Source organism: Symphalangus syndactylus, chromosome 3, assembly GCF_028878055.3.
Source record: "Symphalangus syndactylus isolate Jambi chromosome 3, NHGRI_mSymSyn1-v2.1_pri, whole genome shotgun sequence".
Classification (NCBI taxonomy): Eukaryota; Metazoa; Chordata; class Mammalia; order Primates; family Hylobatidae; genus Symphalangus; species Symphalangus syndactylus.
Window position 1 is genome coordinate 59,172,325 of NC_072425.2, and position 8,568 is coordinate 59,180,892.

The 8,568-nt window shown below is 35.8% G+C and overlaps 1 long non-coding RNA gene across 2 annotated transcripts in view; it reads right to left on the reverse strand.

Annotated features, from left to right (window-relative positions):
• The window catches only part of LOC134736202 (uncharacterized), an 88,047-nt gene extending 79,912 nt beyond the window's left edge, over positions 1-8,135 (reverse strand). For both annotated transcript variants that reach the window (XR_010120048.1, XR_010120049.1), the window contains exon 1: positions 7,233-8,135. This is a non-coding gene — a long non-coding RNA (uncharacterized lncRNA). The remainder of the gene's footprint in view (positions 1-7,232) is intronic.
• Positions 8,136-8,568: the final 433 nt, after the last annotated feature.

Below are 8,568 nucleotides of genomic sequence, written 5' to 3' on the forward strand. Positions count from 1 at the left end.
TGAAATGATTTAACCACTAATACAAATATACAGATTCAACCACTGTGGATTAGTACACAGCACTTTCTTATATAACTAGTTAGACTTTGGAAACTTTTTTGAGAGAAAAAGAAATCTATATTAATGCAAAAACCTGTGTGTAAATATTAATAGAAATTTTATTTGTAATAGCCAAAAACAGAAAATAACCCAGATGTCTTTCAATAGGTAATTGATTAAACATACAGTGGTTTATCCATGTCATGGAACACTATTCTATGACAAAAAGGCATAAATGATTAATGCATATACAGTAACCTGAACTAATCTCCAGAGAATTATGCTGAATTAATATAGTCAATCCCAAAATGTCACATACTGTATGATTCCACTTATATAGAATTCTTGAAATAACAAAATTACAAAAGTGGAGAACAGATTACTGGTTGGTTAGGGTCATGGGTAGGAGGAAGGAGGATGTGGCTATAAAAGAGCAACATGAAGAATTATCATGGTGGTGGAACTGTTCTGTGTAAATGTCAATATCCAGGTTGTGATATTGTTCCATAGCTTAATAAGACATTGCCATTGCGGGAAAGTTGTTAAAGAGTACAGGGAATCTCTCTGTATTCTTTTTAACAAATGTATGTAAATCTCTAATTATATCAAAGTAGAAAGTTTAACTTAAAAAATTTGATGGAAAAAACCACTCTGGGATTATGATTATAGAATAGAACATAAATTGTAAAATAGTCATGAAGTAAAAATAATGTAATTTGGAAATGAGAAGTCTTTACTGAGGATGAAGAAGAGAGTTTAAGAGCACTAATTTTAGCATTTTTCAATTAATTTTAGAAGCTTCTTCAAAGAAATAATACATAATAAGGTGATAAACATTATGTATGGATCAACAACTTTATTTTTATTGTTAAATTTAAGTAAATTAAGACAATTTCTATTTAAAATGCAACATCTGGGCTGGGTGTGGTGGCTAACATCTGTAATCCCCACACTTTGGGAGGCCAAGGCAGGTGGATCACTTGAGGCCAGGAGTTCGAGATCAGCCTAGCCAACATGGTGAAACCCCATCTGTACTAAACACACATACACACTCACACACACACACACACACACACAAATTAGGCAGGTGTGGTGGTACACACCGGTAATCCCAGCTACTTGGGAGGCTGAGGCATGAGAATCACTTGAACCTGGGAGGTGGAGGTTGCAGTGAACTGAGACTGCACCACTGTACTCCAGCCTGGGTGACAGAGTGAGACTCTGTCTGAAAAAATAAAAATAAAAATAAAATAAAATAATAAAATAAAATAAAATGCAACATGTGTAGTTTGATCCCATGTTGATTATTTTTGTATCTGCCCATTTATCCTAATTTGGGCAATGAATGATGTTTAATTCCTCTTAATAATAGAAATTTAGAGAGAGTCAGATTTAGGATGAACTTTTACTTTGTAATTTTCTGTGATATTTGAATTAGTCATACAAAAATGTCTTACTTTTCCAAAAGAGTCACTGAATAGAGATCAAAGTAAAAAAAAAAATCAATTTGCAAAGTAACAGAAAAATAAATAAATAAAATACCTAGGTATAAACATAAATGACTTAGAAATAGATATCTCAATCATCTTGATATTGAAATTAGCATAAAAAGAATTTAAAATAGTTGAGTAGTCTGTTCAGGAAATTAGAGGAAAACAATTGAGTTTCATCAGAGATTTAGTATGTTTTTAAAAAGATCAAATAAGAAATTTAGAACTGAAAAATACACATCTGATATTAGGAACTCAATGATGTGTTTAAAAGCAAAACAGATACAGCCAGACAAGACTGGTAAATGAAGTCAGTGAAAAAGAATTCAAATTAAAGTTCAGAGAGAGAGAGAGAAAAGGTAAGAACTATAGAAAAAAAAACCTGTGAGAGCTACTTGGAAAACAGTAGGCGTAGTGTAAAATATATGAAATTTGACTGGGCGCGGTGGCTCACGCCTATAATCCTAGCACTTTGGGGGGCCAAGGTGGGTGGATCATGAGGTCAGGAGATCAAGCCCATCCTGGCTAACACGGTGAAACCCTGTCTCTACTAAAAATACAAAAAATTAGCCAGGCGTGGTGACGGGTGCCTGTAGTCCCAGCTACTCGGGAGGCTGAGGCAGGAGAATGGTGTGAACCTGGGAGGCAGAGCTTGCAGTGAGCCAAGATTGCACTGCTGCACTACAGCCTGGGCGACAGAGCGAGACTGTCTCAAAATAAATAAATAAATAAATAAAATAAAAAAATATATTTATATGAAATTCAAGTCCCAAAAAGCAGCTCAAGTGGGAGTAAAATATTATCTTCAAAGAAGCAACAATTAGATTAACAACTACTTTTTCAATAGAATGACATCTTCTACTAATTAATATATTAAAGAAATATTTTAAGAAAAAAGCAAAATGAGTTCAGAGAGAAACATAGAAATTCAGAGAAAAAAACAACAATAGAAAAGGCAAATGTAAATGAATATTAACTAAATAACACAATAATGGTAATGTTTTCCTCTGTTTGAAATATATTTAGAATGAGATGCATTATAACCATACATTAAAAAAATGACAAAGCAAATGTGCTTAAAGCATTACCAGAGAGGTAGTAAAAGTAATAATTTGCATTTTCAACTTAGTAATAAGTACCAATAAGCTAGTCTACACATGCTCATCTACAGAATAGCTACTTAAAGAAAAGTAGAAAAGAAAATGTATAACTATTAGAACAATGGAGGAAAAAAATGGAATAATAAAAACAATGTTTTATTAATCCAAAAGACATCAAGACATGAGAACAAAGGAACAGAAAACCAAGATTAAGATGGTGGTTGTAAATGCAAATATATTAGTAATTTAGTGAAAATAAAATACTCTTCAGGTTAGTATTTAAAAGAGAATCATTTGTTTAGATTAGTATATGTAAATTTGGAGGATACATAAGAGTTCATCTTTTTTGTTGTTTTGTTTTCATTTCAATAAACTAATTTTATCTTAAAAAAAGAGAGAAAGAAAGTGGACTAAATACTCTAATTAAAAATCCCAGGCTGGGGGCTTTGACTCATGCCTGTAATCCCAGCACTTTGGGAAGCTGAGGTGGGCGGATCACCTCAGCTCGGCAGTTCAAGACCAGCCTGGCCAACATGGTGAAATCCCCCTCTACTAAAAATACAAAAATTAGCTGAGTGTGGTGGCAGGCACCTGTAATACCAGCTACTCAGGAGGCTGATGCACGAGAATCACTTTTACATGGGAGGCAGAGGTTGCAGTGATCCGAGATTGTGCTGCTACTGCACTCCATCCTGGGCGACAAAGGGAGACTCTGCCTCAAAAAAAAAAAAAAATCCCAGAGTGTCAGACTGAAGAAAAATATAAAACTACGTATATGCCACTTATAAAACACACATCTTAAATATTAGTAAAATGATATTTTAAAACACATCAAACACAAACCAAAAGAAAGCTGAGGTAGGTAGCCCATGCTAGTATCAGACAAATCAGAATTAAGGCAAGAAGGATTTCTAGAGATAAAGCAAGTTATTTCATTATGATAAACATGTCAATCTACCAGGAAAATATAACAGTTCTAAATCTGTAGAATGTTCTAATTACTGAACATAGCATGACTTCAAGATATATAAAGGAAAAACTGACTCAATTAAAAAGAGAGACAAATCTACAATCATGGTGGGAGACTTATAAAACTTCTCTCAGTAGTTAGTAAAACAGACCAAAAAAATCAATAATGTTATAGAAGATCTTAACAACGTGACCAATAAACACAGAATACTGGAACTGAAACAATGAAATACAGTTTGTTTTCTAGTTACATGAAATACTTACCAAAATTTCTAAGAAAATAGTAAATATGTAAGGGTTTAAAATATACAATGTAAGTTTCCATTTCAGGCAGCCAGGAAAAGAATAGCAAAAGAAATTCAAAGGAAGTAGATGGAAGAACATAATAAAAACACAAATTCGTGAAATAGATATAAAATAAAGAAAATATACAGTCAACACTAATTCTTTGAAAAAAATTAATGAAGATGATAAACTTCTAATGACACTGATGAAGAAAAAAAGTACTAGTAACAGGAATAAAATAAGAACATCTGTGTATATCCTACAACTATTAGAAAGATTATAAGAGGATAGCCCAAACAATTTCACTTCATTAAATTTAAAAATTTAGATGCAACGGACAAATTCCTCAACAAACAAGAGTTGTCAAACCTGACCTATGGAGAAACAGAAAATCTAAATAATTTTTAAAAAATGTTTAAATAAATTAAATAATATCCTTGCCAGAAGGAAAACTCCAGGCCCATATGGCTTCATCAGTGAAATTTTCCAAATATTCAAGGAAGAAATAATACCAATTTCATATAAGCTCTTCCCGACCAAAGAAAAGATGGAGCACACCCAAACTTGTTTTCAGAGGGCAGTTCAATTTTGATACGAAACCCTGACAAGGATCCTAGAAGAAGGAATATTGCAGACCAATGTCACTCATGAACATAGACATGAAAATCTTAAATGGAAAATTATACATCAATGAAATTACTGCATAAGGGTGGTTTAACATTTAAAACATTAACCAGTATAATTCACCACATTAACAGAAAATAGAGAATTATTTCACAATTCTTATTGGAAGAAAGAAAACAATGAAGAAAATTCAACACCCATGATTTTCAAAAAATCCTTTTAACGAACTAGAAATAGAACAGTTCTTCTTTAAGTTGAAAAAGACTTCCACAGAATCTTACAGTAAACATTGTACTTAATAGTAAAATATGAAAAATCCTTGCTCCGAGATGGAATAAAACAAAGATGCTCGGTTTACATCTTCTATTATTCAACGTATACTGGAGATTCTATCAAGTATAATCAGGCCAGAAAATTAAGAGGCATGTTAAAGATTGGAAAAGAAAAAAATACTCTTATTATTTAAAGATATTATAAGTGTGTACATAGAAAATTCAAAAGAATGTGCAAACAATTAGAATTAATGATTTAACTTAGCAAAGTGACTGGATACAAGGTCAATATAAAAATCGTTTGTTTCCATACAAGAAACAAATAGACAATTAAAATGGTAGAATCTATATACTATTCAAATTAATGTTTGTATTTAGCAAGATAAAAAGGAAAATTATAAATAGAAAATTAAGGAAGCATCAATGTGCTTAGAAGTAGATGTAACAACATTTGTGAAAATCTCTACACTATAAACCATAAAACATTATTGAAGGAAATTAAAGATCTAAACAAATTGAACAATATGCCATATTTGTGGACTGGAAGACTCAATATTATAAACATGCCAATTTCTCTAAATCTTATCAACAGATTCAGTTCAGTCTTAATCAAAATCCCAGCAGGGGTGTGGGCATGTGTGTCTACCTGTGTAAATTGAAAAGCTGATTCTAAAATGGATATGGAAATGTAAATGGGCAAGAATTATTAAGGCATTCCTGAAGAGCAAAAAAGCTGGAGGACCCATACTAACAGACACCAAGAATTGTTATCTATGGTGATTAATATAGTGTGATACTGACACAACGATAGACATACTGGCCAGTGTAATAGAAGAGAGAATCCATAAACAGACCTACACATATATGATGTCCTGGTTAATGACAGTGACATTGCAATAAATCGAGGAAAGAATGGTCTTTTTAATAAATGGTATTGTGTCAACTGAATATCCACATGGAGAAAAAATAAATCTTGACTTTTATTTCACCCCTTACACAAAAATCAATTCCAGATGGATTGCAGATGAAAATATGAATGGTATAACAATAAAGCTTTTAGAAAAATGTCTTCATGATTTAGAAGGATGTCTTCATGATATCTTAAGTGTAACACAAAAAGTACCAGTCATAAATCAAAAAATTTTGATATACTGGACCACATTAATAATACAAACGTTTGTTCTATGAAAAGATACTATTATGGGAGTGAAAAGACAAGACACAGAGTGGAGTTACAAATTTGCAAAACAAGGAATTCATGTGCATAATAGATAAACAGATTGCATGTATTTTATATATCTTCATATACATATATGTATATATTAATCCTAGTAATCAATAAAAAGGCAAGAAAAAACAATAGAAGAAAAGAGCAAAAGACTTGAACAGCCCCTTACAGAAGAAGATGTCCAAATGGTGAATAAACATATGAAAAAGTGCTCAACTTCATCAGGCATCAGGGAAATACGAAAGTAAAACCATGACACAATACTTCAACATACCCACCAGAATGATTAAAATGAAAAAGACAAGAAAAAAATCATGTTGGTTGGATCAATTGTATTTCTCCTTGCATTGCTGGTGGGGCTCCTAAGTTGGCAAAGACATTGGAAAACTACAAGTATCTGCTAAATTCAAATACGCAGATCCTGTGAGAGAAGAGTTCCACTTTTAGGTATATATGTCTAACAGAAATGTAAACACATCTTCACCACGAGCATGTATGAGGATGTTCATAGGAGTACTATTTGCAGGTCAGGTGCAGTGGCTCACGCCTGTAATCCCAGTACTTTGGAAGGTTGAGGCGGGCGAATCACTTGAGGCCAGGGGTTCGAGACCAGCCTGGCCAATATGGTGAAACCCTGTCTCTACTAAAAATTAGCCAGGTGTGGCAGCAGGCACTTGTAATCCCAGCTTCTCAGGAGGCTGAGGCAGGAGAATCTCTTGAATCCGGGAGATTGAGGTTGCAGTGAGCTGAGATCATGCCACTGCATTCCAGCCTGGCAGACAGAGTGATACTCCATCCAAAAAAAAAAAGAAAGAAGTACTATTTGTAGTAGCTCGATATTAAAAATAACCTGAGTGTCCATCGAAGCTGGCTGACCTGAAGATGAGTCTTGGACCCATTAAACAATAAATCTCCATTTTAACCTTCCCCCAGCCCCTGGAAACCACCATTCTGCTTTCTGTCTCTATGAATTTGAACTACTCTACGTGGCTCATGGCTCCACCCAGAAGTGGAATTCTTGGATCATACCATAACTCTATCTTTAATTTTTGAGAAACCGCCATATTGTCTTTGACAGAGGCTGCACCATTTTACATGGAATAATTCAGAGTAAGCTTTTAAGTGAAAAGGAAATTTAAGATAGAAGCTGAATTCAATTGAAGAAAAACAAAGAAAATTACATTTATTTTCCACACCTGTGTTTGTCAACTGAAGAAATGCATACCTGCTATAGTAGTTTGAATGATGGATTCTGCTGTCTCCCTTTTGAAGTCTGGTTTTAATAACTTGCCCCTTGAAAGGGGCCGGGCGGAGACCAAACTACACCGGTCGCGGGCAAGAGCTCTTTATTGGAGGTATCGAGCGGCACCACGCAAGGAGAAGGAAGAGAAGAGAGAGAGGGCTGCTGGTGTGCTGGGTTTTATATCCCTTGGGCCTACATGGATTGGGCTAGGGGTGGGCCAAAGGGAAGGCGGGAGATGCTTCTTTCTGATTGGCCCTCCTTTGGCGGGTTCAGACAGTGCCCGGTCAAGGAGGGGAGAAGAACCCGGAACCGGCCCCATCTTAAGGTACGGCGCCGTTTTAAGGTACCCCATGTTACCTAACACCCCTTATTATTTTCTCATCTGCAGAATGCCTATAAGGCTGACTAGCATGAATCTGTCACTTTATATCCTGTGCCTCCACGTGATAGAAATATAGGCATTCCTTTCCTTTTCATGGACTAAGAAGTAAGCAGCAGCTTTATTTATTTATTTGGAGACGGGGTTTCGCTCTGTCGCCCACGCTGGAGTGCAATGGCACTATCTCAGCTCACTGCAACCTCTGCCTCCCGGGTTCAAGCGATTCTTCTGCCTCAGCCTCCTGAGTAGCTGGGATTACAAGCATGTGCCACCACGCCTGGCTAATTGTGTATTTTTTTAGTAGAGATGGGGTTTCACCATGTTGGTCAGGCTGGTCTCGAACTCCTGACCTCAGATGATCCACCCGCCTCGGCCTCCCAAAGTGCTGGGATTACAAGCGTGAGCCACTGCACCCGGCCGTAAGCAGCAGCTTTAACCAGGGACATGTATTATTTTCCCCTCCTCTAGCTCGTCTCTTCATGGACATCATTATAGCACTGTCCATTGCTCACCAGCCTTTCTGCTCTCCATTCCATGCCACCTTGTGCTGCTGGGATCATCTTCCCAGAACACAGCCACAATCAGATCACATGCTATCATGTGTTACACAGCATGCAGTACACGCTACCACACAGTCATATTACATGTCGTCATGTGCTACGGGGCACGCAGTACACACTGCCACACAGTCATATCATATACCATCATCATATATCACATGTCACACAGTAAATGGTTCTTCTGTTTTCTTAGATTCTGTATTTGTCTATTAGGCATCCATTCACAACAGGGCCAATTATTTAACTATATTTTTTTAATCTTCCGTATTCTTGATGCTCTGGTACATGGGGGCCCTACAGACCCAGGGAGAGACTGCCCTTCCGAAGGAAGGCCAATTCTTAGAGATAGCAAAGGGCTCAGCCTGGAGTGCACCTTTCA